General features: G+C 44.9%; 1 protein-coding gene across 2 annotated transcripts in view; it reads left to right on the top strand.

Annotated features, from left to right (window-relative positions):
* The window catches only part of LOC144823117 (putative methyltransferase DDB_G0268948), a 245,705-nt gene that overhangs the window by 28,249 nt on the left and 193,734 nt on the right, over positions 1 to 23,722 (top strand). The window contains exon 2 of one of the 2 annotated variants that reach the window (XM_078681310.1): positions 4,200 to 4,247. The exons of the other annotated variant lie outside the window; for it this stretch is intronic. The gene's annotated coding sequence lies outside the window, so the exon portion shown is untranslated. The remainder of the gene's footprint in view (positions 1 to 4,199; positions 4,248 to 23,722) is intronic. 2 annotated transcript variants of the gene reach the window in all.

Genomic DNA, 23,722 nt, shown 5'->3' with positions numbered 1-23,722 from the left:
GACAATGCAGTCCCCAGAGAGATCCTTTCTTCTGTGACCCAGCCAGCTTAACCTTCTCGCAAATAGTATTTCCCCAGACGTGTCAAACGGAAGGGGCCTGTTCTTGTTTAGCCAGTGTGCGGCTTTATTTCTTAGCTCAGGATAAGTTTCTGATTTTTCTTGGGGCAGCTCCGGGACACCAACTAGGACTACGGTATATGGTGCTGATTGTGGGGGTAGGTCGATGTGTGGGAATGACCTCATTGGTTTAGCAGGCAGGGAAGAATCCTTCGCTGCGCAGAGGTTATTATTCGCCTGTCCCGGAGATACTGTGGCCTTGCACAGGGCACCCTCCCCTATTTCCACGTCCTTGACTTCAGCCGCCCTCGGAGCCCTCTTTAAAAGCCTACCCGTGTTTTCAGTGTTCCTAATTGTTTGAGCAACTAGGGGCCCATGGTCAGGTGATGGCTGGATAGTGTTATTGGTACCAGTATTTTGGGCTCTTGGGCGTGGTTGTGGGTCCGTAGCCTTTATGTGTGCTCTGTCAGTTAGTTGCCCTGGGGTAGTGGGGCTGCTTTTCATTACTTGCTCCAGATTATCTATTTGTTCGCCTATGCGCTTTACCCGTTCCAGGAGCGGTGCCATTAAAGATTTCATAAGAATTTCAATTTTATCCAGAAGTCCCTCATTGTGTAAGGGAGAAGGTGGGAGAATGACTGGTTTTTCTGCAATTAAGACATAAGGACCCCTATCATTGGTTGAGGTGGGTACAGTGTCGGGTACAATGTTATTAACATTTTTCCCTTTTATTACATTATGTTTAACAGCAGCTTTCTTTTGCTTGTTGCCACCTACATTCCCCTTAACGTTTTTTACAATTAGGCCTTCCCTATTAGTGTGTTTTGACTTAGCCTAGCCTTCTGCCCTCTAGTTGTTTCCCGCGGGCTGTCATTATTTACACTCAGCGGCGAGACAGAAACCGAGATTGAACTTAGTGGCGTGTCACAGGACCCATTACCTCTAGGATCCTCTGCCTGAAGAGGTGGGTCGGGAGTAGCCTCATTTAAAAAATTAGTGGGGGTCAAGGATAACCTTGTTGATAAGGGCATAAACTCGGGGGATACATTGGCCATTGTAGGGGCAATATCCTGAATTGTTGAAATGTGATGGACCCCTGGAAGAGCAACAAAAGATGTTGCCATTATCGAGTCCTGAGAGTTAATAGTGAACGTCGATATATTGGTAAATGGCAAAGGAGAAAGAGACGTAACAACATGGGGGCACTAGATAGTACCCCTGACCTCGGCACTGTGGCTATCGTGTACGCAGAAATCCAAATTCCGCTTGTCATATAACTCTTTATGCATCATATTCTTCAATGTTATTCCTCATTTAATCATGTATTCAATTTTACATCATACTCCATCCACTTGCAAGGAAATGCCAATTTCCTATGCTTCTCATACTCCTGATGGGCCATCCGTGCCTCTTCATTCAAGAATACGTAAAACGCCAATTTCATTTGAAGCAGTTTATTTAAAAACCCAATGCATTTCGGGCCTCCAAGGGCCCTTCGTCAGGGGTAACTGGAAAGATGAATTTAAACACAATTAATATATAATCCATCACATTTTGTCAAAAAGTAATAAAACATGTGCTTTTACATTTTTTCATGTTTTCATGTTCAACCAACAGAATGGTCCTACAAACTATTCTCAAAGGGGCCCCGTGATTAACATCTCATCTGCTACGGTAATATGGATCCATCCGGTGGTATAGATCACTCAGGTCTTATGAATGCGCCTAAGCGTGAACAACATTAACGTGTACTTTTAAACCCCGTCAGTGAGCCCATCACCCCTTCTGACCCGTTAGTTTCTCACTACATCCCTCCGATTAAACACTCGTTCTTACTACCCAGCTGCAGTATACATTTAAAGTAACAGATTTCTAGAAACACATTTCCCAAATGCTGCGCTGTATTTTTCTGGCATTCATCAGATCTACTTAAAGCATTGTTTCATGTTAAAATCATTTAACGACTGTATTCCTACCCTCTCTCAAACATTCTGCCATTACAATGATACTAGTTCATTTGGGTCTCTCTAATATTCCCCAAATCATAATGTTTAACCACCCGAAAACGCCCTTCCATACCTGCTCTACTGACGCTGACTTGTTCCCCTCGCTTCCGCGGTGCAAATCTTTCGTAATGCTGCATTCACCTGGTATTTAAGCCCACAGCCCGCCCCTAATTACTAGTCTGCGCCACCCTTTGTGCGCCTCCCATTACCAGAACACACACCTGTCATTAAACGTTAGTTGCTGACTGCCGCCCTCACTTCATCTCCCAGGGTACTCTATTCCATGGGCAGGATTCACACGTTTTTTTTAAAAAGGAAAACTGCTTTTGAGTAAACATTTTCAATGCAGTATAAAATGACAACGTGTACATAGTCTCATGTTAAATAAATCATCTCCAGTATGCTGGCGATACGTCCATAAATAAACTCGCTGCTTGAAATTAGATGTTCCGCCTTGCTCGTGGGTCATGGATCATTCTTCGTGTGAAGTTCATGTTCCAGTTTTAGTGGGTGCTAACCTAGTAGGGCCGATATTTGATAAATTCATGAAAGGGTAGGTTGCACACCTGTTTTTTACTCAAATTATCAGATTCTTTCATTAATCCAAGCGTGCTCGAAGTCGACGTGCCCAGCCCAAAAAGCACGTAAGGGTAAAACGTAACAACATGGGGGCAAATGAAAGAATCTGATAATTTGAGTAAAAAACAGGTGTGCAACCTACCCTTTCATGAAAGGAGGAAGAGAGCCAGCAGGGAGCGAGAGGCGACGTTCTGTATTTTCAATGGCATTAGCCACCACCCCAATGGTTTCCTGCAGCATACGATCAATTGCTGTCAGACTGGGTAGCGGAGGATTTAGGACAGCTTTTTGTTTTGGGGCAGGGACAGATAACGCAGGATTATTCTTCCCCATTCTTTACCACTATGTATACAGGGGTTAATGTTGTGTGCTTTCGACAAACGCTAACAGATACAACTCTATAAATTACACAATGAGGGGTACTTGGAGATAATACACATTTTCCTATAAACGGCGATGGCTATGTGTATTACACATCTCTTTTTACACTGATTAGTAGTTCGCAGTGAGGCTATCAAGCGTAATAGACTATGGAAGCATCAATTCACGAACCCAAAAGGGATGGCCCGACCCGACCACTCCCGGCCACTAACGGTCAGAAACGGTCCCGCCCTTGTCCCGGGCTCCTCCCGGGACGCTCCCGCAATGCAGGGAATGTGAAAGGGTTATATGGGAGGAACCTCAAAGGGCGTGGCTTGTTCCCGGCCCAGGTGTTATCAGGCAAAAATTCCTGGGACTTGGAGTCCGCCTTGGTGTTCCGGCGTCTCTCTACAAGTCCAGGATACAGGTAAGGGCGCCACGACACTCCACCAGAGCCCGCAGTTCGCAGAAGTTCTTGCCAGAATTATGTCACGAGTCAATGAACACCCAAAGACCTCCACGCTGCGGCAGTTAACTCGATTTTAAACCTCACCCAACCAAAAAGAATTGAGGTAGTATTGTCCCTACTTAAAATTTATAGGACACAATGTGTCCCCATCATAACTTACGGGGCTGAAATTTGGGGCTTTATAAACTCTAAAAGCGCCCAGGTTGAAGAAAATACATTTTGCAGGAGAATTTTGGAGATACCCATCTCATCCTCTAGTTTTGCCTGCCGCAATGAGTTAAAATTATCTTACCTAGAGGACTGTATTAGGTCCCGCCCTGCCATATTTGGCTGAAGGTTTGGCAAAATCCGGCAGCCTCGTTAACAAGGGGAATTATAGTCGACTTTTTAAAATGCGACAAGGGCAGAGACATACCGTGGCTCGCAGAAGTAAATGCAAATCTAACAAGAGTTAATCTTGGTCATATTTTCCATAAACCAGATCAACTAGACGGAATCGACAAAAAGACTGTCCGTGAAGCTTTATATAAATATTACGGGGACACAAGACACGTACAAGAGCTTACCAAAGTATTTGTGGCACAATATATATCAATGATAGAAGATGGTGGTCCCTCCTCTTATTTACCAGCTAGTTATCTTTTAAGAGATATCACCCGCTGGGAACGAAGTTTGCCTTTTTCGCCTCAGATCTGGCTCACTAAAATATTTGTTGTGTTTCCCATTAGGCTATCAACCTAACATTGAGGAACTGCTCTGCCCTTGTGGCAACTTAGGTAAGCAGTCCATGTTGCATTTTTTGTTATTTTATACTTTTTATCAAAAGTACAGTATGCAAATTCTGATCCCGTTTTTAGGGCCAATGGAATAACGGACCTCAAGGTTGCATATGAAACTATTCTCCAGCTTAATGGTGACGATTTAACATTTTTTGAAAATGGCAATTTGCTCACTCACTTCTATGAACCTCTGATAGGCCGGCCAGGTTGTATTATATGCACTTTTTGACTTTGCACTCAAATACGGAAATATGTTTTCTGATTGATATCCGAATGAATAGAGTATTATGTATGGAATTTAACAAACTTGTTTCCTCTTGCTGCTATTTTTTCCGATTTTATTTATTTATTTATTTTATTTATTTTTTTAGGAAATTTGTTAAGGGAACAAATACCCGTGGGCGTCTCGGCGCTGTGGGTCCACTATGCTGTCCATAAATGATCACTAGTTAAAAAGCCATGTTTTAATCTGTTTGCGAAAAGAGAGAAGAGAGGTGCAGGATTTAATTTGGCATGGAAGGCTGTTCCAGAGTTTGGTGGCAGTCACTATAAAGGACCTGTCACCCCATGAAACTTTCTTTGTCCTTGGAACCTGTACAAGACATGCAGTGGATGAACGGAGGGATCTTACCGGGGTATAAGGGCAAAAAGCATCTTTTAGAAAAACAGGTCCAAGAGAATGAATTGCTTTATAGGCAATACAGAGTGCCTTGAATTTAGTTCTTTTCCTTACTGGCAACCAGTGAAGCTGTTTAATAGTGCTGGAGATAGGTGTAAACTTAGGGGTCCCAGTAATCAGTCTGGACGCAGCATTTTGCACCGACTGTAGTTTTTTGAGGACTCCCTCCTGAGCATTCACAAAGAGCCCATTGCAGTAATCAATGTGAGATATCACTAATGCACTCACCAATACCCTGGCCATTCTCATGGGAAGGTAAGGAAGGAGTTTTTTCATCATTCTCATAGTATAGAATGAGGATGACACCACAGCGTCAGCATGGTGCATAAGGGAAAGTTTATTGTCCTGTACGACCCCCAGATTTTTTGCCTTGGCCACCGGGGACAGAGGTGGTCCAAGAGCAGCAGGCCACCAAGTAGGTGACCAAGCTGGGGAGAGATTACCAAACATCATAACCTCCGTTTTATTGGAGTTAAGTTTAAGGCAATTTGTGGACATCCAGTCACTTATTGCAAGCATTCCTAAATTAAAATTGGAGGCCACTTTGTCTCCGTTTTTATTAATAGCCAACACAATCTGAGTGTCGTCAGCATAGGATGTCACCGCCAGGTGATGGGATTTAATGACCCTCGCCAAGTCCGACACATAGATATTAAATAGTGTCAGACTTAGCAAGGATCCCTGGGGGACACCACAGGGGAGAGTAAAGGATGGTGAACTGAAATTGCCAAAAGTGATGGATTACACCCGATCAGCAAGAAAAGAGGAAATAAGATCCCTAGCACCATGTGTAATCCCCACCGCTGAGACAAGGTCGATCAAGATGGAATGATCGACCGTGTCAAACGCGGCGGACAGGTCCAACAAAATAAGCACTGCTGATCCTCCCCCGTCGAGTGTCATCCTGATTTCATCTGTAGCTTTGATAAGCGCAGTTTCCGTCCCATGACCCTTTCGAAATCCAAATTGCGAATTATCCAAACAATTATTGTGATTGATATAATCCGAAATCTGGATATTCATGATCTTTTCAACAATTTTGGCAGGGAGAGGTAGGCAGGCTATTGGTCTATAGTTGACAACTTTAGAGGGGTCTAAAGAACTCTTCTTAATGAGAGGTTTAATAATCGCTTTCTTCCAGATGGAAGGGAAGATGTTTGAAGAGAACATGACATCAAATATCTCAGTGAGTTTGGGACCTATAATGTCAGGGAACATCTTGAGAATGGAAGGGGGACATGGATCTTCCGGCGAGCCAGAATTGGTAGTGCATAATAAATGTGATACCAGTTCTGACGGGACCTGAGTAAAAGTCTGGAAGGAAGGATGTAAGGTCGGATCAGGTGAGGTAACGCCTGACCAAGCCAAGTCCTTGCGGTCCTTAGGAGTAGAAAGTGAGTGTCCAGTACTGATTGTGCGTGCCTTGAATTGGGTGTAAATGTGAGTCACTTTACTTTGAAAATGGTCCGCCAAGGAGTCACAAAGTTCCTGAGTAGCTATGATGGGGAAAGAAGCGGCTTGGCCTGAGAGATGCGTAACTACCTGAAAGAGTTGTTTCACAGAATCGTGCGCAAGCTCGATTTGGGCACTATAAAATTTACTTTTTTCCATAACAATGAGTTGTTTATATTTAGACATCATAATTTTGTAGCATGATTTTTGGTCTGGATCGTAGTCTCGTCTCCATCTACGTTCCTGACGTCTACATTTTTGCTTTTCCTGTCTGAGTATGACATTATACCAGGGTGCGGACTTAGAAGCCCTGTTGATAGATTGTTTCTTTAAAGGAACCCTCACATTAACTGTGTTCTGAATCCAGTTCGTATAGTTAATAGCTCCTAACTCAGGATCAGTCGCAGTAAGTGGCAGTGAAGTCAGTAATAATGTTTGAGAAGCAAGAGTAGCAATGCTTTTCCAAGCTCTAAAATGATTGACGGATGAAGAATTATTAGTTGGAGAAGGACTATCTTTTAGTAAAAAATCAAAAAGAACTGCAGAATGGTCAGTCCACGTCAAGGGGAGAACATCTCCTATCCTTAGTGATATATGGCTAGAAAAAAGACCATCCAAAAGGTGGCCCGCTATATGGGTGGGACCTGAAACTAATTGTGGGAGTCCTATTACTTCTAATTCCGATAAGAGAGCTACAGTGTCGGGATTATCCCGATCCTCTAAGTGAAAATTAAGATCGCCCAGTATAGTATATTGGTTTTCGCCTGCTAATGGCTCAAGTAAAGCTTCCAGGTTAGTAAGAAATACACCCCGAGGTCCTGGGGGGCGATAGATAAGAGTGCTTTTGAAAGGGGTAACGTGGGGAGTGGCGATTGTAAAAGTAATTGCTTCACAAGTGGTGGTAGGGACAGCTTCCATTTGTACTATTAGGTTATTACGGTATATAATGGCTAGGCCACCTCCCTTTTTCGGGGGCGGTCTGTCCATTCTGATGTTTGTGAATCCCTCAGGGGTAGCAGTAACGAAATCGGGTCCACAAGAGAGATCACCCCAAGTTTCGGTTAAAAAGAGAAGGTCAAGATTGTGATCCTCAATAAAACTTAGTATTTCATATTTGTGCTTGGGCAAAGAACGTGCATTCATTAATGCCGCCATAAAAGGTTTAGGCGGTGGTCCCTTACTGCAGGATGTATCTGTCAGTTCGCGACGGTAGGTATTAGTCACAAAGGAACAGTTAGGACAGACATAAGGGAGGGAGTATGGCTGGTTGGCCAGTTCGATGCGAGGGCAGGAGTGAGGCAATGTGTTTAATGAGTGAAGTTGCTTTGAATCATAGGTCAAAGTCACCTCTGGGCTATTTTCCGTGAGACTGGCAGGGGGGGTGGCCCTAGGCTTTGTCCAGGCACGGACGGGCGCAGATGGGCTTGCCTTTGGCACGTCTTCGGCGCGCCATCGGCGGGCCCGCTGCGCACATCCGCTGCGCGTTGTAGGAGGCATGATGGTTAAATACCGAAGGGGCGGCCGACTAGCCTTCTAACCTTCGTGGTGGTGCAGCTTCAGACCGGAAGTGTGAAACTTGCCAGCGAGTGTCTGATCGAAGCTTCCCTCCACTCAAACTGAATCACAGTGGTGGACCGGGGAAGTCGAGGAAGTGAGTGCACAAAAAATAAAGTTACAATGCGGCGCAAATAATAACAATTTTCACAATTTTAAAATACAGCTTATCAAATCAAGCGTTTTAAGTTAAAAGGCAGAAGCCCTCTCCCACTCCTGCGTGAGTCAGTTTATGTCCAGAATAGCGTTCTTCAGAACGGGAGGCGGAAATCAGCTGGTTAAATACCGAAGGGGCGGCCGACTAGCCTGCTAACCTTCGTGGTGGTGCAGCTTCAGACCGGAAGTGTGAAACTTGCCGATCAATTTGCACTTTGCACATTGGCACTTTCTTATATGATGCTGCTATTTGTTACACTCGTTACAACCGTGCGATGATTTATCTAATCGTTTTATGTAGTTAAAGTATTTATGTATGTTTTTAAATGGAGATGATGTTTTTATGTGACTTAATAGCATGTCCATCCGTGCTGCTATTCTTTCCGAATCATTTGCACTTTGTATTTTGGCACTGTATCATATGAAGGTGCTACCAAACATACCTGTGATAATTCTGCGATGTTTCACTGAACTGTTTTTATAGTTAAAGTTTTCTTTAAGTACGTTTTTTTAACCTAGTTGATGCTTTGATGCAAATGTTTATGTAATTAATTATGTGAGAAATGTTTGTGCTTTTGTGGATACTGCATATCCGAATAAAGATAACTGAATGAATGAATGTAAAAGCAGCATGCTGGCATGAAATATTAGCACCCTGGCATATAATATTAGCACCCTTCCACCTTTTTCCTGCTCTTGCACGGACCGCAGCCTTTTCCCTTGGCATAACAGTTCTCTTCCTTGATGTCCAGCTTCTTCCCATTGACCGCCTTGTCAAAGACTGTGCCCTCCCTGGAGATCATTTTGTGCTATACCTTCGGATGCGACACGCCATTCATCATCAGTGGTCAGTATTGGATACGGATCCTCCCTCACATACGTTGTTCAGACACTGATATCTGTGCCTATGTTGCTTTACAGAGCTATACTTGACCATACAGGAGTCTCACTTACTCCCCTTCACGACGAATTGGATACGGATATTGGTCGGGCACTGGATGACTCTGACTGAGCTACAGCCCTCCAAAGTCCACACCAAGCCCCCCGTAATTCCCAGTTTCAATGCATACAATTCACCTTTATTTATTTAAGAAGCCTATAGAGTGCACAGCTACCCCAAAGGGTCTCCCAGCACCATCAGCGGACAGTAGCGCAGCACAGCAAGAAGAATACGGGGTTTAATCAGACGTCTTTCACCGCATCAGCTAATCCTTTTATTCCCACGGCTCAACTGGGCTGCGCCGCGGTCAGGAGTTTTTGACTGATCTTCAGCACATGCTGCCACCTGGGAAGCTTGTACCCTAGGCATCTTCAAGCATTACTCCAAAGGCGTCCGTCAAAGTCATGGGACCGGCGATCCAGGGGGGGGGGGCAAGCGCTCCCCCTTGCCCTCCCCTGCGGACGCCCATGGTAGTGGTTACTAACCTGGTTAGAGCACATTTTGCAAGCCTTGCCTTGCTACTGGATAAGTCGGTCTTTAACCTTGACTGGCGCTTTGCTCAGCCTCCCAGATTGGCACTGTGGCATGGGCCCGCCCATCACATATGAGATCATTTTGTCAGAACTAATTTGTCCTCGATTAGAGATTTTTCTTTAAACGCAGTTATTAAAAAAACCTTTTGAAGGCTGCCTATGGTAGTGACTCGTTCCATAAGAACATTCTCTTGCAGTGGTGCTATGGAACTTGCAAAGAAGGAGTAAAATGACAATGCAAGGAGGCTAGCTATTATTGACCAGAGTATTTTGTGAAGTTATTTTCACAAGAAAGCCTCAGCATCTAGCAGCACTTAAAGAAAGTACTCTGTCTCGCAATTGTTTGCCATATAAGGCCAAAGACTCGGCAAATCTGTGCCCGAGATGCATATTTGGGGATCTTAAAGACTCATCTATACACCTAGGTAACTAAGCAATTCAGGAAGGCCAGGTCACCACCTAAAACCAGCTCACTGACATAAGCAGTTTCCTGCCATGACTGTTAACAATGGGTGAGAAGTTGGAACTTTTAGATTGTTTGAGAGGGTGCAGAATGCTGCAATAAGCGTGGTACCTGTTCTCATTTCTTTTTTTTATAAGTCTTTTTATTAAACAGGCTCATGAAGTGATACATAGTAAAAGACGAGCACATGCATTCAGATGATCAAACACGTGGTGACAAATAAATACCTGTTCTCATTTCTAACTGCCTTTGGGTTAGGAAGGCACCTTTGCTATCTGTCAGGCCTCCGAGATATTTATTTGTGTCCACATTATCAAATGAGTGCTTGTTCAGCAACAACATTGCACTCTCTTTGTAAGTCTTGTGACGGACATAACTTTTGTCTTGCTTCAGTTATTTTCCAATGCGTTTTTAGTAGCATACTTAAATAGTATGTCTATCAATAGCTGTGGGTCAATTTTTGTGGAGCTGCAAAAGAAAATATCGCATGCATACAGAACGTGGTTTAAATCAATTGGTCTTGTACACAAAGGAGCTGTAGGGGTAGTGAACAGGTCATCCCCCACTCACAATCTTCTACACAACAAAGGACCTGTTCACACGGTGAAATGTATCCTCAGATTCGCACCTCTATTCCCAAAGTGTTCGAGGGGCAGTGGTTTAATTATACACCATCTATATTTACCAGATCTGGGTTTCCACTTTAAAAACACTATGGGCCTCATTTATGAAAAGTGACGCATCGCTGCGTGAAAACAGCGATGCGTCACTTTTCACGGCGCTCTCCCTGCGACATGATTGATGCGTCATATTTATAAGATGACGCATCATGTCGCAAGGAGTTACAGACTGTAGGCGCAAAAGTGACGCATTGCTGGAGTGTGTCACAAAAGTGACGCAACTCCAGCAATGCTTCCTTTCACATGGGGAAAGCCCCATGTGAAAGGGCTTGCGTCAGTCTAACGCCTGCTGTGAGGCAGGCGCAAGATTTTGACGCAACAGCGTCCTAAAAGTGACGCAGTGAAATCTCATAGATTTCGCTGCTCACTATTACGAGGCTTTTTGCGGGTGAACGCCCCCTCTGCATACTTTATACCTGACGCAGGTATAATGTAGCGCAGGGGTTTACAAAGTAACGCATCTGCTTAGATGCGTCACTTTGTAAATAGTGCGCATCAGGAGGTTTGTTTTACGCCGCCGATGCGTCACAAAAAGTGACGCATCGGAAGCGCAAAACTCACGCAAGGCCTCATAAATGAGGCCCTATACACTTTAAGTTGCTGCGTTGCTTCCAACTAGTGAGTTCCCCATGTTCTCCCTCCCAAAATATGACGAAAAAGTGACAAGGAGATGCGTGAAAAAGTTTAAAAAAATGTGTGAAATGTTGGTGGTGCCTCACGGAAGTAACACCATGGGGGTAAGTTGGCTGGAACTCACTAGTTGGAAGCAACGCAGCAACTTAAAGTGTATAGTGTTTTTAAAGTGGTGGCCCAGATCTGGTAAATATAAATGGTGTATAATTAAACCACTTCCCCTCGAACACTTTGGGAATAGAGGTGCATATCTGAGGATAAATTTCACCGTGTGAACAGGTCCTTTGTTGTGTAGGAGGTTAAATTAATTGGTCCCAACCGTGGGGAGTGGTTGTTAGTTGAGTCGAGTACCTTAGTCAAGTCTGATAGTAGAAGATTGAAAAGAGCATTTGCAGGCACACATCCTTGTTTGAGGTCGTTTTTTCAGTATTTTCCTGGAGAGGCGGGACCCATTCCCCATTTTTATCCTTGTTCCAGCTATTTGTACAAAGCAGTTGGATTCCTCTCAGCAGGGGCGATGGTATCCCCCAGTTTGCTAGCTTTATTTACAGTTTGCTTCCATCCACATAATAAAGTCCAATTAAAGTCAATGAAACGTAGATGTACTGGAAGTTTTGATTATTTTGGTTTATACATATTGAGATCTAGACCCAGGATGTTTGTTAGAGTACTCTTAATTTGTAAAAAAAAAATAAGTGCCAGGACTCTCGTCGGGAGGCCACTGCACTTTGCACCACAAATTGCCCCTGCCAATAACAGTTCAAACACAGCTACTAACCATCACACTGTTACAAGTGTGACAGTTCATACTATTCCAGGCTCCCGAAGCTATAAGAATGACTTGGGAGGCAGGGATTAGTCATTGTAAATGTAAACTGGACTAATAAAGAGCTGCTGTGCTCACACCTAAAATAGCCAGACAGTGCCACCATGTCATAAGCTCCGGTGCTGGCAATTAGGTGCCGGTGCCGAGCGCCGGAAACCATCGCCTTAAAATAAACACTGGAGTACTGGCACCGTTTAAGAACCTTGTTTGGGTAGAGGATACAATGTTATTTGCGCTTGACCATGCTGTTAGCTCATCCTACAGTGCTGATGCAAAGTATTTGGCCTCATTATCCAATAGAGCTATTAATTGTGGCCTGGATCTAGCACCACCTTTGAATATCTGATTTATTATGGTTCCGTGCCACTCATCCTGTATTGTTCCTGTATTAAGTGCACAGTCGAATAGGGAGCCGTGTTTTCCGGCCCAGAATGGGGGATTTTCTTTCACTATTGCAGAATCCTGTTTGGGCTGGGGGCACCAACTCACCTTCCTTGTAAGATAATTGTATTTGCTGGAAGAAGGTTTGATTCTACCAGGTACCTGAAGCTGGAAAAATGTTTTCATTCAGCATTTGTCATCTGAGACCTGCAGAGGTTACAGAGTCACAGGGTCGGGCCTTTAGTAGAGTCATTGTGTCCATCCAAGGGCACGGCCACTGAGGGTGCTGAACCTCTAGTGAGATATATACAAAACTGATAATCTTATGGGCTAATACAACATGTGGATTGGAGCAAGCGTAATACGTAATAATAAACACAGCAGAATGGAGGAGCAAAATATGCTGCAAAGTTATCTAATTTATGTAGAAAATATACACATTCCCTAACAGTAATATTTTAATCCGTTTGAGAAGAAACCACTTTTTTGTGAGATCTGCAAATTATATAGCAAATTATCTGGCAAATCTGGGAAATATAAAAGTATGCAAGGAAATTGTTGCAGTAAAAGAATATCACAAATTCAGTGACCCTTACCACCATACATTGTTTCAGCAATAATGTATTCATGAAATATAAACCAAACCTAAACATTCTCATTTTAATCAGGGCCAATTGTTAGCTGGACTTTGAGGGAAACAGATTCATTCAAGCCAACTACCCCCAAAACATAAAAGAAAAAACAAAAACACACATATTGACTAACGTGTTATATGGTCCTATATTGTCATCATGGGGCTCTGGTGACATTTGTAAATTACTCAATCGTCAGCCTTGTGGTTTATCAGTCACTCAATGGCAATATGTTATATTTGTAGGTTATGTTATGGGTATTTGTAAAGTGCACTTTTACCTGTGAGTGTATCCTGATGCTGAGTAGGATTGTGAGTCGAGCCCTGTCTAAATGGAAAGTCAAGCCTTCAGTTTCTTGCAGAATTTAAGGAGAGAGGAGAAGAGTCTAATGTGGAAAGGGATGTCATTCCACGCTTTAGGAGCAATGTAAGTGGAAGCCTGTCCTCCTGTTTTGGTTCTGTGTATGTGTGGGATGTGTCTAAGTAGGAATCCTGTGGAGCGGAGGTGTCTGGATGGGGCATAAAGGGGAAGGAGGTCAAGGTACAGTGAGCTCTTGAAATGATTGACTGAATTTTTCCCAGACATAAATAAGATCGAAAAAAAGAGACTTCTGATTTGCTAGGAGCGCATCAGCACACCTAAGGAGCAGGAAAGACTTTAGAGTAAGCAGCCATTCCAGGGTTTGGGTTAGAGAAGTGATCTAAGTTCAACTGACCTGGTGGGCGAGGAGGTGGAGCTTGGATGCTCATACTTTAGAAGAGTGTGCAAGACTGTCCAGGATGTATGTCTGTATATAAAAAAACTCCTCCGCGCCACTTCCAATCCACACGGACCAGCGAGGCGTTCACACAGGAGACGGACCACAGGATCAGTTACAGGTTGTCTTTATTTTGGCAGATACAGCTGGAAAAAGTGCATTACGCGTTTCGGGTTACGCAAGCCCTTGCTCACATGCAATGATTGTTTGTAACTCTTTTGTTTTTATAATGCTTGGTGGTTACCCAAACCCAGCCCTCTGATCAAATCATGTGACCATAGACATAAACAACATCTCAAATGTTGTAGTACTTACTGTGCAAATATGCAAAAAAGAAATCAAATACCAATTTCTAAATAGAATAACACTTTGTTATCTTCACATATTACTGGATGAATCCAAGAAGATAAAAATAGAATAAACAAACCTATATACAAAGGATTTCTATTTGTTCTAAATTGCGAACACCACATATTAATAAAAGAGGACTTGCATGGGAAAGTGTATTTCAAAGTGAATTATACAGTGTAAAACAATCCATGTCTAAAGTGCAGAGATAAGTTTACTAATATGTGTCAATAATTGAGAATAAAGTGCTACAGTCCATGATAAAACCACCTGTATAAAAATGTTAACTTCATGCTATTTATACACTTTAAGATAAAATCACATTTTAGCAAATATTAAAGCATGGTTAAAACATTTCATATTCAATACGGAGTTTATCCTAAAAAACTGTTTAAAAACACCCTGTGGCTAAAATAAATGTTAAAAAGGATTTTGTGAAAAAAGAGAGAAACAGGATATTTAATATATTTACACCAGTTGAAAGAAACGAAGAACTGCAGGTATATCACGTCTGGCTAACAGGGAACCTGACTAGCCAGACAGAGGAAATTAGATGAAATATGTAACCATATAGAGTCAGTATATACGTATGTTGTAATTATCATTTCATATCCCCATAGGCAACAGGGAACCTGACTACCTAGGGTCATGGAACGCGTGTCCAAGAATAGAGAATCACTAGATCTTTTTACACAACGAGTCGTATTATAGAAACGTGTGCAGATCCTTGGTATTGTTGAGCCCGTTAGGCCATTTACTGTCATACTCTAGGATCATGCTCGACTCCAATTGCCTTAGTTTGAGCTCTCTGTGACCACCTCTACGACATTTTGGAACTGCTCCCACTACATAGTATCTCAAGCAATTGATATCTTTATTGTGCTTAAGTTCAAAGTGGCGAGCCACTGGATAGGAAGGGTCGCTGTGTAACATGGCTCTCAAATGTTGTAATATCCTGATGTGCACCTGTTGTTTAGTGCTCCTAATATAATTGAGACCACAGGTGCACGTCAGGACATATACAGCGAATTCCGTTTTGCAGGTATGGTTGCCTACAATAGGAATTTCTTCCGAACTGAATGGGGTACAGTAGTGGGTTTTATTCACCCCGAACTTGCAGGCACGACAACTGGAGCATTTACAAAATCCGGCTGCCAACCAATTGGGTTTCTGTTTAAGTTCCGGACTTGGTTGGTCCAGAATTGTTCCCATGTTGCGTGCTCTGCGGAAAGTTACGGTAGGTTTGGGTGGTAAGATAGCTCCTAACACATTGTCTGTGAGGACAATTGGCCAATTTCTATTGATGATCTTTCTGATAGTATTTTCTTGGTCACTAAAGGCCGTAATGAATCTTGGACATGTATTTGAGTCTGCTGCCTGGTTTTGTTTTACAGTGTTGTTAATTGACTGTGGGTCTGGGAAGAGACTTGCACGAGTTCTAGTATTGGCTTTAGCCAAAGCCTGATCGAATATGGTATACGAATACCCTCGATCTTTCAATCGGTCTCGTAATTCCCTGACACATTTGTTAAATTCGTCACCAGAACTACATATTCTTTTTAAACGCAGAATTTCTCCAAAGGGAATACTGTTTATGGTATGCTTGGGGTGGAGACTGGAGGCCTGTAGAGTAGTGTTACCTGCGGTAGGTTTTCTAAAAAGTGTGGTTTGTAATTTACAGGAATCATCAATATAAACTTTGACATCTAGAAACTCAACTTGTGATGCACTAATGTGTGATGTGAACCTTAAATTCAGGGAGTTGTTATTGATTTCCTTAATAAAAGAGACTGCTTCTTCTTCGTCCCCCTGCCACACAATAAAAATATCATCAATATACCGCAAGTATTTGATCACTTTCTCATTCATCCAAGTTTTATGCGTAATGTTGAGGACCTGCTCCTCCCACCAGCCCACGTGCAAGCACGCGTAGCTAGGGGAGAAACAGGCCCCCATCGCAACACCCCTTAACTGTCTCCACACATCTTTGCCAAATGCAAAATTGTTATTGTTCAGACACCAGTCCATTAAACTCAATGCCACTTTGTTGTGTTCGTAGTATTCTACTGATCTTTGGCCTAAAAAATGGCTAGCAGCCTTTAGGCCATCTGTGTGGGCTATGCTGGTGTATAGGGACTCCACGTCCAAAGTTATTAAAAGCATGTCCTCCTGCCACTCAATTGCATCTATTTTCTGTAGGAAATCGCTGGTATCGCGAACAAAGCTGAGCAAATTCTTTACATGGTCTTGTAAGAAGAAGTCAATGTATTGTCCGACTTTTTCTCCTACACTGCTGATAGCAGAGATTATTGGTCTGCCAGGTATAGGAGATATACCTTTGTGGATTTTTGGTATTAAATAAAATACTGGTAAGACTGGAAAATCGTTGTGCATGAATTTAAACTCTTCTCCAGAGATAAATCCCTCCCTTCGCCATTTTGACAAAAGTTTAAATAAAGTGTCATTAGCTTTCAGATATTCCTTGTTGTTGGATTTTATATAACAATCGGTGTCATGGAGTTGTCTTTAGGCCTCAGTAGTATATTGAGACTTAGGCCACAGCACAATATTTCCGCCTTTATCTGCAGTTTTCACCACAATGTCGGGATTAGCATTTAACTTTTTCATCAATGTAAAGTAATTTGCCTGCTGTTGGTTAAATGCTTTTCTTTTGCAATAATTAGTTTTTTTTGTGCAATGCTTTGATTTCCGTAGTGATGCAATCATGAAATGTATCTAACGCATCTTTTGCCATTAGAGGGACAAAGTTAGATTTGCCTTTAAAAGGAGTAACACTAGCGCCTTTTTGTGTCATATGTATTTTGCTTAGCCTCCTTTGGGTACTTAATTCCACGTCAGGACCCATAGGTTGAGAATCAGTTGCCAAATCCAAGTCATGTATGTCAAGTAGGGTTTCGACATCTGCAGCTGAAACTGATGGTATAGGATCATCAGCCGCAGTCGGAGTGGTTGAAATAGTTTTTAAATGTTGCAGAGTAAAGAATTTTTTAAGCTTCAGTTTTCTTATAAAACAAAAAACATCAACTCTTGTAGAGGCATATTTGAAAGGTTGTGCAGGACAAAAGTTGAGACCCAGAGAGAGTAATTGTTGTTCCGCTTTCGATGAAGTTATATTAGACAAATTTATGACAGAATCATTTATTACTTCTTCTTGTTGTTCTGCCATGTTTGTTTCTTCTTGTTTTTTTGTATATTTTTGTTTGTGTCTCTTTCTTCTCGCTCGTCTTTTTTTGTTTCTCCGCTTATTGCTGCATTCTTTTGTCGCGGTCGTAGTGTTCCCAGTCTTTCCGCGACTAAAAAATCTAGTTCTTCTTCCAGATTTAAAATGGCTCCAGGTTGGTCATTCCTCAAAGAACCATTGCTGGAGGCACTAGAAACACTCAATGACATATTAGAATCGGTGCTAGAAATATCGTCATCTTTATTCCCACTCGTTTTTTCTGCATCATTACCTTGTTGTATTTGCTGTTTGTTACTCTTCATACTAAATTGTTTGCGTTTGATGTCATTGTACTTCCTTGCAAATGTAAAGATTTGTCCATTTGCATAATCCGCCTGATCTCGAGCGAATTTATTGACTTTTCGAACTTTAATTCTATCCTCATGTTTTTTGAGTCTGTCCATCATAGATTCTTTTAGCTTATTACTGCTCTCGGTTTCAGTGATTTTATCAATTTCCTCTTGAATTGTTTCAATTATCTTTAAAATTTCTGCTCGGTCAATGGCTGCATGCCTAATAAGAATGTGCACTAAATTCATTGATGCAGCTAGATTGCTTTGCCCCCAATCTTTTAATAGCTGAGCACTTGGATTTTCAAAACTTGGAGCGAGCATAATACGAAGACCTCTTGGGACACGCCCAGCCTCAGCATACTTTGTTAGTGAGTAATGCTCCCACCACTTAGTGATTTCAAGCCGCCTTTGCTTTTCGAGGTCCTTGTATAAAGTTTTAATATTGCTCTCTTCCTGTGCTGCGATGTTAATGGGGGCTTTTTTAGGAACACTTCCCGAAGCAGCAATTTGCTCAAACAGTTCGTCGGCTTCAACTGCTCTGACACGGAACGCTTCTGCAGACATGCTTAAACCCGCTGCATCTATATATACTAGTAATCATTAAACGACCCGCTGATATTTTACTTGCGGCGTTAGCTGGAAAACGATCCCACACTCGGTGATACCTTCCCACCTCCGCTCTGCCACTTTAAGACTCACCACGTCGATTCAGCTCCAAACAACAAACGGAGTCCTCCGACCCGCGTCGGCTTGTGCTTTCGTCGTATGTCGTGAAAATCTACTCGGCTGCAGTAGGGGGTGTCTGTTGAATTCCTCATAGGATCCAAATTTCGGTTAGCTTGAAGAACAGACGCCGCATCAGGGAAAGGGGTCCGTATAAATATATATTTCTAACAACAAAAGAGTGTCCACTCAAGAAGAGCCTCACAGGTGGTTATCTTTCCTTTATTGTAGGTGCAACAGAAAGCGAGCTGGGAGCAGGAAACAAAAGTAAGTCCCTAACGCGTTTCAGGCGTGCAACGCCCTTGATCACAGGCAATGGCTTTTCCACATTCACAGTTCAGTACGTCTGCACTTATTTCATTCGTAGTGATGCCCCACCCCCTCACACAGGGCTCGTCGGCATCATGGTAGTTGTAGTGCATTGTAATCTCACCCCAGTGGGTCGTTCTGTGAATTGCAATCTTCAGTTAACAATGTTTCTCCAAGTGGGTTGTCAACCTTCTGGCAGCTCGTTCCTTGCCAATACTTCTCCCACACTCGGAAAAACCACCACGTCCAAGCTGACAACGAAGTGGTGAGAGAAGATCCGCGGTATGCGGCGGGCAGTTCTCACGGCCGGACCGGCCGTAATATATCCCAACAAACGAGTGTCCACTCGAGAAGAGCCTCCCAGGTGGTGATCTTTCCTTTATTGTAGGTGCAACAGAAAGCGAGCTGGGAGCAGGAAACAAAAGCAAGCGCCTAACGCGTTTCGGGCGTGCAACGCCCTTGATCACAGGCAATGGCTTTCCACATTCACAGTTTGGTACATCCACGCTTATTTTGTTCGTAGTGATGCTCCACCCCCTCACACAGGGCTCCAAGGCATCATGGTAGTCGTAGTGCATTGTATTCTCACCCCAGTGGGTCGTTCTGTGAAATGCAATCTTCAGCTAACAATGTTTTCCCAAGTTGGTTGTCATCCTTCGGGCAGCTCGTTCCTCGCCAATACTTCTCCCACAATCGGAAAAACCACCAAGTCCAAGCTGACAACTAAGTTTTGACAGCAGATCCGTGGTATGCGGCTGGCAGTCCTCAAGGCCGGACAGACCGTAATATAACCCAACAAAAGAGTGTCCACTCGGGAAGAGCCTCACAGGTGGCTATCTTTCTAAGTATGGGCGAAATCAGCAAAATCGCGGTCTGAGAAATCGTGCGAATACGAATTTGCGATCCGCATAATTCGCGAATTCGTTCGAAATTGCGAATTTGTGTTTTTTTGCATGTTCGCAGGGCTTTTTGCGTGTTCGCGGGGTTTTTTGAGTGTTCACGAGACGCTTGCATGGTGAAGTTACCCATGCGGTCGTGTATGGGCACAGCACCCTCTGGTTCACCACTGCCACCCTCTGGTTCATCACTGCCACACTCTGGTTCATTACTGCCACCCTCTGGTTCGCCACTGCCACCCTCAGGATCATCACTGCCACCCTCTGGTTCATTACTGCCACCCTCTGGTTCATCACAGCACCCTCTGGTTCACCAGTGTCACCCTCTGGTTCATCACTGCCACTCTCTGGTTCACCACTGCCACCCTCTGGTTCATCACTGCCACCCTCTGGTTCACCCCTGCCACCCTCAGGTTCAGCACTCACCACTGCCACCCTCTGGTTCATCACAGCGCCCTCTGGTTCACCCCTGCTGCCACCCTCTGGTTCAGAACTCACCACTGCCACCCTCTGGTTCATCACAGCGCCCTCTGGTTCACCCCTGCTGCCACCCTCTGGTTCAGCACTCACCACTGCCACCCTCTGGTTCATCACTGCCACCCTCTGGTTCACCACTGCCACCTCTGGTTCACCACTGCCACCCTCTGGTTCATCACTGCCACCTTCTGGCTCATCACAGCACCCCCTGGTTCACCACTGCCACCCTCTGGTTCACCACTGCCACCCTCTGGTTCATCACAGCACCCTCTGGTTCACCACTGACACCCTCTAGTTCATCACAGCACCCTCTGGTTCACCTCTGCCACCCTCAGGTTCAGCACTCACTACTACCACCCTCTGGTTCATCACAGCATCCTCTGGTTCACCACTGCCACCCTCTGGTTCATCACAGCACCCTCTGGTTCACCACTGACACCCTCTGGTTCATCACAGCACCCTCTGGTTCACCCCTGCCACCCTCTGGTTCAGCACTCACCACTGCCACCCTCTGGTTCATCACAGCACCCTCAGGTTCACCACTGTCACCCTCTGGTTCACCACTTCCACCCTCTGGTTCACCACTTCCACCTTCTGGTTCACCACTGCCACCCTCTGGTTCACCCCTGCCACCCCCTGGTTCACCACTGCCACCCTCTGGTTCATCACAGTACCCTCTGGTTCACCCTGCCACCCTCTGGTACAGCACTGTCACTCTCTGGTTCACCACTGCCACCCTCTGGTTTACGACTGCCACCCTCTGGTTCATCACAGCACCTCTGGTTCACCCCTGCCACCCTCTGGTTCACCACTGCCACCCTCTGGTTCACCCATGCCACCCCCTGGTTCACCACCGCCACCCTCTGGTTCATCACAGCACCCTCTGGTTCACCCTGCCACCCTTTGGTACAGCACCGCCACCCTCTGGTTCATCACAGCACCCTCTGGTTCACCCTGCCACCCTCTGGTACAGCACTGTCACCCTCTGGTTCACCCCTGCTACCCCCTGGTTCACCACTGCCACCCTCTGGTTCATCACAGCACCCTCTGGTTCACCCTGCCACCCTCTGGTTCACCCTGCCACCCTCTGGTACAGCACTGTCACCCTCTGGTTCACCACTGCCACCCTCTGGTTTACGACTGCTACCCTCCGGTTCATCACAGCACCCTCTGGTTCACCCTGCCACCCTCTGGTACAGCACTGTCACCCTCTGGTTCATCACTGCCACCCTCTGGTTTACGACTGCCACCCTCTGGTTCATCACAGCACCTCTGGTTCACCCCTGCCACCCTCTGGTTCACCACTGCCACCCTCAGGTTTACGACTGCCACCCTCTGGTTCATCACAGCACCTCTGGTTCACCCCTGCCACTCTCTGGTACAGCACTGTCACCCTCTGATTCACCACTGCCACCCTCTGGTTCACAACTGCCACCCTCTGGTTCATCACAGCACCTCTGGTTCACCCCTGCCACCCTCTGGTACAGCACTGTCACCCTCTGGTTCACCACTGCCACCCTCTGGTTCACGACTGCCACCCTCTAGTTCACCACTGCCACCCTCTGGTTTGCCACTGCCACCCTCTGGTTCATCACAGCACCCTCTGGTTCACCACTGACACCCTCTGGTTCACCCCTGCCACTCTCAGGTTCAGCATCAGCACTCACCACTGCCACCGTCTAGTTCATCACAGCACCCTCTGGTTCACCCCTGCTGCCACCCTCTGGTACAGCACTCACCACTGCCACCCTCTGGTTCCTCACAGCACCCTCTGGTTCATCACTGCCACCCTCTGGTTCATTACTGCCACCCTCTGGTTCACCACTGCCACCCTCTGGTTCATCACCGCCACCCTCTGGTTCACTCTTGCCACCCTCAGGTTTAGCACTCACTACTGCCACCCTCTGGTTCATCACAGCACCCTCTGGTTCACCCCTGCTGCCACCCTCTGGTTCAGCACTCACCACTGCCACCCTCTGGTTCATCACAGCACCCTCTGGTTCACCACTGTCACCCTCTGGATCATCACTGTCCCCCTCTGGTTCATCACTGCCACCCTCTGGCTCATCACATCACCCTCTGGTTCACCAGTGCCACCCTCTGGTTCACCACTACCACCCTCTTGTTCACCACTGTAGATTATGGGGGGAAAGCACACCTGCCCACCCTCAACTGAGATGAATTAATTTGGGACTGGTTAATGTGTCACTGAATTTGTGCTTCAAGTCTGGCACCTGCTTCCTTAGCTGTAAGCGCTTCCTGTTGCAGTTATTTTTTTTTACAGGAGCATTGTGCCATACTTGTAACTATTCTCTGACCCTGCTTTGAGGGTCGGAGCAGGGTCAGAGAATAGTTGCAAGTAGGCAACTGAACTCTGGAGGGGCCCCTCAGGAAGCACTACAGGGAATGGTTACAAATTAGCATGAACTTTTGCACCTGCTAAGTGCTTTCAGTTTTCCAAAATTCGTTTTTCTGCCATTTTGCGAGATTTGCGGGGCACGAATTCTTGCGAAATCGAACTTGCAATCCGCAAATTCATGCGAATTTACGGATTTCTTTTTTTTGGCGTGTTCGCGCGTTTTTCTGCTTATTCGCGCACCACATGCAGCGCACCGACCCCGAGGTTGCCCATGCGGTCGTGTATGGGCGCGGCCATCTTGTTTGCGTGACGTGTTTCCATTTCCGGGCGCTCGTTTTTGTGTGCGCGTTGGGAAAATATCGCGCGAACTTACCCACGCGGTCCTCTATGGGCGAGGCCATCTTGTTTTTCATTCACTGCTATGGTTTTGGGCATGCTACCTTTCTATCCATCTCACATCTTCGTAATCCTATGTTTTTCTGAACTTTTTTTGTCTTTTTTTGCTTATTATCTCTCTCTTCAATTTCCTACATCTATATTTTGTGTTTTTTTTAACTTTTTGTTACTTTATTATCTACTTTATTTCTTTCGCTCTCTCTCTTATTTTTTTCACACCTATTCTTCTTTCCTTCTTCTTCTGCCCAGGACCATGGCTAAGGGAGGCGACAAGGGCAAGGGGAAGGGCCTAGCACCCCGTACCTGGCTCCCTTGCGGGCGTTTGAGGGGGGAGGAAGTCCAGGCCAGGGAGATCTTCTCCGCGGTGGAGGTGGCCGTCTTGATGGTGTTTGTCCAAGTACACCTCCCTAAAACCGTGGCAGCAGGTGGGCAGATTGCTTCCGGTTACGGCCTCCAGGAGCGTCGCCAGCTGTGGGAGAAGGTGTGCCGGTGCATGTATAAGGAGTCTGGGGTCCGGCGCACCTACCAGCAAGTGACGCACCGGTGGAGTGACATCTTGGACCGGGAGCATGACATGCTCGACCTGCTCGGTGTGGAGATCCCTGGCCTTGGTAAGTAGCTATTTAATAACTAATTTTTTTCCTTCTGCTCTGTTATATTGCTAATCTATTTTTTTCCTGAAGAGTACGAATGCTGCTGATTCGATTACATTGCAGGTAAATTAATGTTTAAATAGCTTCTGTC

This window comes from Lissotriton helveticus, chromosome 3_1 (assembly GCF_964261635.1).
Source record: "Lissotriton helveticus chromosome 3_1, aLisHel1.1, whole genome shotgun sequence".
Classification (NCBI taxonomy): domain Eukaryota; kingdom Metazoa; phylum Chordata; class Amphibia; order Caudata; family Salamandridae; genus Lissotriton; species Lissotriton helveticus.
Note: the sequence above shows the minus strand (reverse complement) of the source record. Positions and strands in the feature narration are given on the sequence as shown.